We start from the raw sequence: 11,787 nt of genomic DNA, 5'->3' as shown, positions 1-11,787 counted from the left end.
CATGGTGGTAGTGTTGGTCGAGACCATGGTGGTAGTGTTGGTCGACCCTGGTGGTAGTGTTGGTCGACCATGGTGGTAGTGTTGGTCGACCATGGTGGTAGTGTTGGTCGACCATGGTGGTAGTGTTGGTCGAGACCATGGTGGTAGTGTTGGTCGAGACCATGGTGGTAGTGTTGGTCGAGACCATGGTGGTAGTGTTGGTCGACCATGGTGGTAGTGTTGGTCGAGACCATGGTGGTAGTGTTGGTCGACCATGGTGGTAGTGTTGGTCGACCATGGTGGTAGTGTTGGTCGAGACCATGGTGGTAGTGTTGGTCGACCATGGTGGTAGTGTTGGTCGACCATGGTGGTAGTGTTGGTCGAGACCATGGTGGTAGTGTTGGTCGACCATGGTGGTAGTGTTGGTCGAGACCATGGTGGTAGTGTTGGTCGACCATGGTGGTAGTGTTGGTCGAGACCATGGTGGTAGTGTTGGTCGACCATGGTGGTAGTGTTGGTCGAGACCATGGTGGCAGTGTTGGTCGAGACCATGGTGGTAGTGTTGGTCGACCATGGTGGTAGTGTTGGTCGAGACCATGGTGGTAGTGTTGGTCGACCATGGTGGTAGTGTTGGTCGACCATGGTGGTAGTGTTGGTCGAGACCATGGTGGTAGTGTTGGTCGACCATGGTGGTAGTGTTGGTCGACCATGGTGGTAGTGTTGGTTGACCATGGTGGTAGTGTTGGTCGACCATGGTGGTAGTGTTGGTCGACCCTGGTGGTAGTGTTGGTCGACCATGGTGGTAGTGTTGGTCGAGACCATGGTGGTAGTGTTGGTCGACCATGGTGGTAGTGTTGGTCGACCATGGTGGCAGTGTTGGTCGACCATGGTGGTAGTGTTGAGGGTCCACCAACACTACCACCAGGGTCCACCAACACCACCACCAGGGTCCACCAACACCACCACCAGGGTCCACCAACACCACCACCAGGGTCCACCAACACCACCACCAGGGTCCACCAATACCACCACCAGGGTCCACCAATACCACCACCAGGGTCCACCAACACCACCACCAGGGTCCACCAACACCACCACCAGGGTCCACCAACACCACCACCAGGGTCCACCAACACCACCACCAGGGTCCACCAACACCACCACCAGGGTCCACCAATACCACCACCAGGGTCCACCAACACCACCACCAGGGTCCACCAACACCACCTCCAGGGTCCACCAACACCACCACCAGGGTCCACCAACACCATCACCAGGGTCCACCAACACCACCACCAGGGTCCACCAACACCACCACCAGGGTCCACCAACACCACCACCAGGGTCCACCAACACCACCACCAGGGTCCACCAATACCACCACCAGGGTCCACCAACACCACCACCAGGGCCCACCAATACCACCACCAGGGTCCACCAACACCACCACCAGGGCCCACCAATACCACCACCAGGGTCCACCAACACCACCACCAGGGTCCACCAACACCACCACCAGGGTCCACCAACACCACCACCAGGGTCCACCAATACCACCACCAGGGTCCACCAACACCACCACCAGGGTCCACCAACACCACCACCAGGGTCCACCAACACCACCACCAGGGTCCACCAACACCACCACCAGGGTCCACCAACACCACCACCAGGGTCCACCAACACCACCACCAGGGTCCACCAACACCGTCAGTTAAACACTCTCACTTCTGGAAGCCCAGACCCAATTGTAGTTATTCCAATTACACTTTAAGGGGAGAAACACTTCATTATTACGATGTTTCTACCAGAGTGCAACTTAATTAACTACTTTATAAAGCCTCAATATGATCGAAACATTGCAAAATTGAGATCACGACTCCCACCTTCAGTCAGAATAAGCACGTAAGTATTTCTCTTAACACAAACTCCTACGCCAGACTCAGGTATTTAGAGGTAAATAGGTGCAAGGGGTAATCACAGTAGGTGAGCACATACGCCGTAACCCTAATTACAAAGTGGAATATGATGGAAGAGTTGAGGATTAGAAACTTAAGAGGGTGAGTTGAATTAGTGATGGTGGGCGTTGTGAGGTGACCGAATGTTCCCTCACTGACATATTCATGGGCACTGCTGATATCCGGGTGCTGGTCAGATGCTCTCGCACTCTCACACCCATACAGATGCACTCAGAGGCATCTGACGTACTCAGATGTGTACAGAGGTACTCAGAGGCTTACAGTCGCACTCTGATGCATACAGACGCAAGCATGCGCGCTCGCACACACACTCACACACAAACACTAGGCGGGGACAGGAGCTATGAATCGACCCTTGCAACCACAACTAGGGGAGTACACACACAAGTGCAGTGCCTGCACTCTGTGTGTGTGTGTGTGTGTGTGTGCTGCTCCTGGTATTATTATTGCTGCTGCAGCCGCCGCCGCCGCCGTCGCCGCCGCCGCCGTCGCCGCCTCTGTGAAAGTATAAGTTCTGTAAAGTAGAAAGAAATACACATGCCTCAGTATACAGGACTGGTTGAAAATGTCCAGTTGAACACGATGATCATGACACAGTGAAGATGACCTCTGAACTTAGTCTTGCCTCAGTGAACACGAGAGTGAAGGTGACCTATGTGTGTGACCTTGATAATGCCTGAGTGAACACGAGATGAACATGATGAAGAGAGAGACAGACAGAAAGACAGACAGACAAAAGAAGACAGAGGGACAGACAGAGAAAGACAGACAGATAAACTGAAGGTGACCTCTGTGACAATGATCACCAGGTGTGACCTCCAGTAGTCGTAATTATTTTTGACGGTGTATGTTAAGATCCATTGTTCATTGTTGTGACTTGCTTCCTTCTCTCCCTCTTTCCCTTCCTTGCTCCCTCCCTTCCTCCCTCCCTTCCTCCCTCCCTTCCTTCCTCCCTCCCTCCCTCCCTCCTACCCTCCCTCCCTCCCTCCCTCCCTCCCTCCCTCCCTCCCTCCCTCCTACCCTCCCTCCCTTCTTCCCTCCCTCATTTCAACAGATCTTTTCTTTCACAATAACTTTCACACACACACACACACACACACACACACACACACACACACACACACACACACACACACACACACACACACACACACACACACACACACACACACACACACACACACACACACACACACACACACACACACACACACACACACACAAAGACAGATGAATCACAGACACACACACAAAGACACAGATGAATCACAGGGATGTTAGGAAATATTTCTTCAGTCAGAGAGTTGTCAGGAAGTGGAATAGTTTGGGAAGCGATGTAGTGGAGGCAGGATCCATTCATAGCTTTAAGCAGAGGTATGATAAAGCTCATGGTGCAGGGAGAGTGACCTAGTAGCGGCCAGTGAAGAGGCGGAGCCAGGAGCTATGACTCGACCCCTGCAACCACAACTAGGTGAATACACACACAAACATTAACTAACAATTTATATCCCCAGTTAATAGAGTAATATTTTCTCCTATATACAGTATACCACGTCTGTTTCAGTTCAGAGATGCTTTGCTTTGGGTAAGACTCTGTGTAGAAGTTTGGCTCTATACAGAGCCGTCTTCTTTTCAGTACTGTGTTTATAGTTATATTTATATTTGTCGTAGATGTAACTCTGTGTATGTTGGTTAAAGTAAGCGTCAACAGCACGTTCACATGTCTGAGCACTTGGGCACATCTCTTTGGTCAAACAGACTATTTCTGAGCACTTAAGCAGATTTGTTAGGTCAAGCAGATCATCTCTGAGCACTGGAACAGTCTGACACACCATCAGTGTCAGACGTCATCATAGGAGCCACACACTACACCACACAAGGGACACTTAAGTCAGGTTTATGGTATAAAACAAAGATGGCAAACACAAATGAAGTCACTGGGAAGCTTTATAGACGACGTTTCGCCCAGGAGCTTTATTGAGCTACAAGAACCGCTGTTCATCGATTCAAAGCCACAAAACTGGAAACAGAAAGTCGTTAGAGACAAACACTCTCTGTGTAACAATGAACGGCCATTGGAACTACTTGGTGGAGCTGACGTATTCCAAAACAGACACAAACTGATGTATTGCAAAACAGACATAAGCCGACGTATTGTGAAACAGACATAAACTGACGTATTGCGAAACAGACATCAACTGACACACTGCAAAACAGACTATAAACTGACGTGTTGCAAAACAGACATAAATTGACGTATTGCGAAACAGACATAGCAGAGTGAGCACTCTTCCTGTTTGGAGACTCTCTGGGACCTAATGACACTGACATAATTCTTGAGGACAAAGTTGGTTTGGCAAAGATGGAACACAAAATAGACGATGTTACCGGTACCTGGTACCTCCTCACAGAGTGCTGGAGTCCACCCAGGCTAACACATTCTCAGATGCGCATCCTTTTATGACAGCACAGCCTGGATGATCAGGCACTGATCCACTGTGAGGCCTGGTCACGGACCGGGCTGCGGGGGCGTTGATCCCTTGAACATCCTGCAGGTATGCTGGGAATGACTGCAACAACGTTGATAATAGTATATCTGGTCATTGTTACCATACACAAGCGTTCAAAATTTTAATCCGATCGGATGAGGGATTCTCGAGTTATGGGCGAAATAAAACGAAAGTAGAAGGGAGAACAAAAAAAAATTCGATCAACCGAGACAGTCTCTTGAAGTTGATATTAGTCTATTAGTCTATAAGACGGGCAGTGGGATCAAGCTACACTGTGAGTCAGAGAAAGTTCTCGTAAGACATCATAGATAGCACTCCCAACATTCCCATCTTCCTGCGTGGAGATCAACCAATACAACATAGAGGTATTTTATTGTAACGTTTCGCTCACACAGTTGGCGTCTTCACTTGAGTACAGACGGCAGTTAAGATACCTAAATATTGCACATATGTCTTACTAAACAACGATGCTCCCTGGCTGCCTCAGTCACAATGGTAGGCGGACATCACTACCCAAATTTCATTAGCATACTAAGCCAGCCTTAGGAGGTGTGGGGCCCAACTGGGAACAATTTTGGTGGGCCCCATGTATGGGAAGCAATCAAACCGTGCACTTAAAAAATGCATGCAAGTTAATAGACCAAACAGATGTGAGCTACATATTAATATAAAACTGCATACATATAAGACTACAACTAATACACAAAATTTGTCGAAGTTTAAACTCCTGGTAATTTCAGATTGACTGGACATAATCACCAAACTGTTCAAACGTTTTTGCTGAACTGATGATCTGAAGTAAGTTTTGATCAGTTTTAGTTGGAAAAACTCCTTTCTCCAGATGCCCTTTTTATTTTTTACTTCCTGTTGTTGTGTGTACTTGACAAGCCGAGAGTAGATTACACTCTAGCGCGGGGCCCCTTAGGCTCGGGGCCCCTTAGGCGCGGGGCCCAATTGGGAGCAATCGGTCCAATCGGCTGAAGGCCGGCCCTGCCTAGACCAGTACAGTTCGCTCTCACAAGTACAAGCAGCAATACTGGGATAGCCCAGTAGTGGAGGATACAGTCTCAGCAGTGCTTGAGAGTGTAGGGGAGAGGACAGAGCTCGTCTCCTGGCAGTGAGAGCTCCTCATGCAGGGGATGTTACGTTGGCCCTTCCCTCTATAGGCGACCTGTGTGTGCGTGTGTGTGTGTGTGTGTGTGTGATTCTGTATGGTAATTCTCTCTCTGTCTCTCTCTCTCTGTCTTTCTCTGTCTCTCTCTGTCTCTCTGTGTCTCTGTCTCTGTCTCTGTCTCTGTCTGTTTCTCTCTCTCTCTCTCTCTCTCTCTCTCTCTCTCTCTACTCTCTCTCTCTCTCTCTCTGTCTCTCTCTTTCTTCTTTTTTTTTTTTTTTTTTTTTTTTTTTTTTTTTTTCAGGGTTTGACAAGGTTAAGGATCCCTAACTTTATTGACAGCTATTTACAGGTTAAGGATTCCTAACTTTATTGGCAAGCTAAGAGCTGTTAGCTCATTTGAAAGCATTTTTATTGTTATGAGACATACAAGTAGGAAACAGGATGAAGTTGGAGCCATCTGTGGGCCAGCATTTTCATTTGATCAACTGACTTTATCTCGTTAACATCATTATGCTGTACGAATGTGTTCCATACTCGAGTCATCCTGGGTATGTATGATCTCAGATGGAGTGATGTTCTGGAGAAGGGTACAGCCAGAGTGAAGTTGCTGCTTTCTGCCCGTCTTGTGGCATAAAAGCTTGTTTCACGCTGTCCTCGAAGTGGATCCAAGTGTGGTATTTTGACAATATTGGCCTTGTCTGTCTGTCTGTCTGTCTGTCTGTCTGTCTCTCTCTCTCTCTCTCTCTCTCTCTCTCTCTCTCTCTCTCTCTCTCTCTCTCTCTCTCTCTCTCTCTCTGTCTGTCTGTCTGTCTGTCTGTCTGTCTGTCTGTCTCTCTCTCTCTCTCTCTCTCTCTCTCTCTCTCTCTCTCTCTCTCTCTCTCTCTCTCTCTCTCTCTCTCTCTCTCTCTCTCCCTCTCTCTCTCCCATGGACAGGTACATAGTAAGTACAGTGCAGGATGGTTCTAGGCAGATAACTATCCCGGCCTTGAGAAGAGAAAGGCGGGAAGCATCCCCAACCTTTAACCACCCCCACCTCGGTTTTACCCCTTCCTATAGTCTCCCCTACCTCTCTTTCTCTCCCCTCCCTCTAGCCTCTTTCCTTTCATTCTCTTCTGTCCTCTCCTCTCCTCTCTTCTTCTTACCCTTCTTCTCAGACAAATAGAGAAACTAAAACCTAACAAATCCCCAGGTCCTGATGAACTGTTTGCAAGGGTGTTAAAGGAATGTAAAGAGGAACTTAGCATACCTTTGGCTAATCTTTTTAACATATCTCTACAAACTGGCATAGTGCTTGATAAGTGGAAAATGGCAAATGTAATACCTATTTACAAGGCAGGTGACAGGTCCTTAGCTTTGTACTTTAGACCAATAAGACTTACCTCCATAGTCGGAAAATTTATGGTATCAATAATTGCCGAAGCAATTCATAGCCATCTTGATAGACATAAATTGATTAATGAATCTCAACACGGTTTTACAAAGGGGCGTTCCTGTCTTACGAATGTACTAAATTTTTTCACTAATGTGTTTGAGGAGGTAGATCATGGTAATGAATATGATATTGTGTATATGGACTTCAGTAAGGCTTTCGATAGAGTTCCACACCAGAGGCTATTGAGGAAACTTAAGGCACACCGAATAGGAGGAGAATTTTTTTCCTGGGTAGAGACATGACTGACAAATAAGCAGCAGAGAGTTTGCATAAATGGGGAAAAATCAGAATGGGGGCACGTCACAAGCAGTGTTCCGCATGGGTCAGTGTTGGGCACGTTGTTGTTCACAATTTACATAAACGACATAGATGACGGAATAAATAACGACATAAGCAAATTTGCTGATGACACCACAATAGGCCGTCCAGTTCATTCTAATGAGGACACTAGAGCGCTCCAGGATGATTTGATTAGACTGATGCAGTGGTCGGAGAAGTGGCAGATGCAGTTTAATATTGACAAATGCAAAGTTCTAATGTTGGACAGGAAAATAACCATGCCACATATAAACTAAATAATGTAGATCTTAATACTACTGATTGTGAAAAGGATTTAGGAGTTCTGGTTAGCAGTAATCTAAAACCAAGACAACAGTGTATTAGTGTTCGCAATAAAGCTAACAGAATCCTTGGCTTCATATCTAGAAGTATAAATAATAGAAGTTCTCAGATTGTTCTTCAACTGTGTATATCCTTGGTTAGGCCTCATTTAGACTGCTGCACAGTTCTGGTCACCGTATTACAGAATGGATATAAATGTACTGGGAAACGTACAGAGGAGGATGACAAAGCTGATCCCATGTATCAGAAATCTTCCCTATGAGGATAGACTGAGGGCCATGAATCTGCACTCTCTCGAAAGGCGTAGAATTAGGGGGGATATGATCGAGGTGTATAAATGGAAAACAGGAATAAATAACTGAGATGTAAAGAGCGTGCTGAAAATTTCCGGCCAAGACAGGACTCGCAGCAATGGTTTCAAGTTGGAAAAATTCAGATTCAGGAAGGATATAGGAAAGCACTGGTTTGGTAATAGAATACATGAGGGGGTATGGGTGGGTGTGAGTTGGACCTGACTAGCTTGTGCTACTATGTCTGATGCCTTGTTCCTTCCTTAAGTGGAAGTGACCTGACTAGGTGGGTCATTGGGCTAATGGGGGGGAGGGACATGGACTTACTTCGCATGGGTCAGTAGGCCTGTTTCAGTGTTCCTTCTTTCTTATGTTCTTTCTTCACTGGTCTTAATAAATCCACAACACTAACCACTGGTCTTAATGAACCCACAACACTAACCACTGGTCTTAATGAACCCACAACACTAACCACTGGTCTTAATGAACCCACAACACTAACCACTGGTCTTAATGAACCCACAACACTAACCACTGGTCTTAATGAACCCACAACACTAACCACTGGTCTTAATGAACCCACAACACTAACCACTAGTCTTAATGAACCCACAACACTAACCACTAGTCTTAATGAACCCACAGCACCGAGCACTAGTCTTATTGAACCCATAACACCGACCACTAGTCTTAATGAACCCACAACACTAACATCTCTTTTCCTGATAAATTAGACACATGTGCAACTCTTGGGTATCTTTATTGAGGAAACGTTTCGCCACACAGTGGCTTCATCAGTCCATACAAAGGAGAATCTTGAAGAACAGGAGGAGAATGAGGTAATCAGGGACTGATTACCTCATTCTCCTCCTGTTCAGGGACTGATTACCTCATTCTCCTCCTGTTCTTCAAGATTCTCCTTTGTATGGACTGATGAAGCCACTGTGTGGCGAAACGTTTCCTCACTAAAGATACCCAAGAGTTGCACATGTGTCTAATTTATCAACTTGTCGGTTCTCTGAACCATTGATCTACAATCTCTTTTCCTCTTGGCTTCGTTCAGTCAGGTTAACCTCGTGGGTGCTGGTCAGTTGGTGGAGATGTGAGTATATCTTCTATTCATTTGCGAGCATTTCGTTCGCGAGTATCTCTCACAACGTCAGTATTCCTTCGCGTGAATGTTAGCGTGAATATTCCTTGGTGTAACATGTGTAAGAGAATGTTTCAGAGGAACAGTCAACATTTTTCTCAGCTCGCATATTATTATGTAAGCCACATTCTGCTATGTTATCTGATCGTTGAGTTGATCATTCTCTCGTCACGTAATTGTAGGCTGGACATTCTCCTGTGAAGGTCTGCAGGACAGAAGAGATTACTTCCCATATCCCGATTCTCTGTGTGTGGCAACCAGATATGCTTCCCTTGTCCTGATTCTCTGTGTGTGACAACCAGAGATGCTTCCCATGTCCTGATTCTCTGTGTGTGACAACCAGAGATGCTTCCCATGTCCTGATTCTCTGTGTGTGACAACCAGAGATGCTCCCCATGTCCTGATTCTCTGTGTGTGACAACCAGAGATGCTTCCCATGTCCTGATTCTCTGTGTGAGAGAATCAGAGTTATACAACTAGCAGTGTCTCGTTGAGATGGTGTCATAGAGAGAGAGAGAGAGAGAGAGAGAGAGAGAGAGAGAGAGAGAGAGAGAGAGAGAGAGAGAGAGAGTGAGAGAGAGAGATAGAGACGTCAGGTGCCCTACATAACTCTCATAAAGACAATCATCAGGATTCGAGTCATGTCAACACAAGACAGCTGCAGGATATAATTACCAAGAAAGCTACAGCTTCCCCAGGGCAGGCTCTAGCTCACGGTCCCTACACGACCAGGCTCAATCTCTTACTTTCCTGACGCGGGTGTGAATCATGTGCCTGACCACACAGTTAGACTTTCAGTTATATGAGGAAAGCAGTCCGCTGGCTCTTTAGAGCCACCCAGTAACAAGTGTGAGTATTCCACCTACACACTCTATAAAGCATAAAAATTAAGCCACGGTGTCCTGGGTCCTGGGATATTTACGAGAGACTTTTTAACCTCTGTACACACGCTGTGGTGTATGGATGCCTTTCACACAACGCTTGGACACTGCTAGCAGGTCTGGAGTTTACATATACGTTGTTATTCTGTCCAGACTATGGTTTCTAGCAGGACAGGAGTTTCTAACGCATTTGCATAGCAATTTTTCTCATGTAGGTTAACCATAGCAAAAATAAAAGTGAGTTAACAGGTACTATACTGGCCGTCAAGATGGATAGAGGCACTAAGGTTGTATGGAATCTAGTCCACAAGTCTTTGGGGTCAAATCTTGAACCATTCTTGTTATGGTTTATAGGGCCACTGACGCATTACGTCGTATCAAGCCGTAACACACACTAAAAACAGATATCGTTCTTCAGAATCATCAGTGTAGGTCAGGATACCCATGTTTTTAACAGCCTACGATATGCCTCACGCTGCCTAGATACAAACCTTCTGTTCATCTCATTTCTATGTTGATTTCTAGATATCGCCTATATTAATCCTGGGGTGAATGCATGATTCTTCCACTGTGTTAATCCTGGGGTGAGTGCATGATTCTCTTAGGGTGACTATGGAGAGAGGGAGAGAGAGAGAGAGAGAGAGAGAGCGAGAGAGAGAGAGAGAGAGAGAGAGAGAGAGAGAGAGAGAGAGAGAGAGGTAGTGTGCTTCTGCACTCCTGTAGTACTGAGCGCCAACACTAACAGCTTATTTGATCACTCAAGCTAAAGTGTCACACAATCAGCCTCAGGCAGATCATCCTTGAAAGGTGGCACTGGTCCCAGGTGGCACTAGTGCCAGACAAACTATGCCTGGGGCCCGGTAGAGACAGGGCCCAACATTCTTGTAGAGAAAGTGGAGGCTTCCCTTTCATTCATTGGTTCTGGCCCTGGGCAAGTGTGTGTGTGTGTGTGTGTGTGTGTGTGTGTGTGTGTGTGTGTGTGTGTGTGTGTGTGTGTGTGTGTGTACTCACCTAATTGTGGTTGCAGGGGTCGATACTCAGCTCCTGGCCCCGCATCTTCACTGATCGCTACTTGGTCCTCTCTCTCTCTCTGCTTCCTGAGCTTTGTCATACCTCGTCTTAAATCTATGTATTGTTCCTTCCTCCACTACATCACTTGCTAGGCTATTCCACTTCCTGACGACTCTATGACTGAAGAAATACTTCCTAACATCCCTGTGACTCGTCTGAGTCTTCAGCTTTCAATTGTGACCCCTTGTTTCTGTGTCCCCTCTCTGGAACATCCTGTCTCTGTCCACCTTATCTATTCCACGCAGTATTTTGTATGTCGTTATCATATCTCCCCTGACCCTCCTGTCCTCCAGTGTCGTCAGTCCGATTTCCCTCAACCTTTCTTCGTAGGACATTCCCTTGAGCTCCGGAACTAGCTTTATTGCAAACCTTTGTACTTTCTCTAATTTCTTGACGTGCTTGACCAGGTGTGGGTTCCAAACTAGTGCTCCATACTCCAGTATGGGCCTGACGTACACAGTGTACAGTGTGTGTGTGTGTGTGTGTGTGTGTGTGTGTGTGTGTGTGTGTGTGTGTGTGTGTGTGTGTGTGTGTGTGTGTGTGTGTGTGTGTGTGTGTGTGCGTGTGTGTGTGTGTGTGTATGTGTGTATATGTATGTGTGTGCATATATATGTGTGTGTGTATGTGTATGTGTATATGTATGTACTCACCTAATTGTGGTTGCAGGGGTCGAGACTCAGCTCCTGGCCCCGCCTCTTCACTGATCGCTACTAGGTCCTCTCTCTCTCTACTTCCTGAGCTTCCTGTGTGTGTGTGTGTG

The sequence above is a fragment of the Cherax quadricarinatus genome, chromosome 35, assembly GCF_038502225.1.
Source record: "Cherax quadricarinatus isolate ZL_2023a chromosome 35, ASM3850222v1, whole genome shotgun sequence".
In the NCBI taxonomy this organism is placed as follows: domain Eukaryota; kingdom Metazoa; phylum Arthropoda; class Malacostraca; order Decapoda; family Parastacidae; genus Cherax; species Cherax quadricarinatus.
This window is presented reverse-complemented; position numbering follows the sequence as displayed.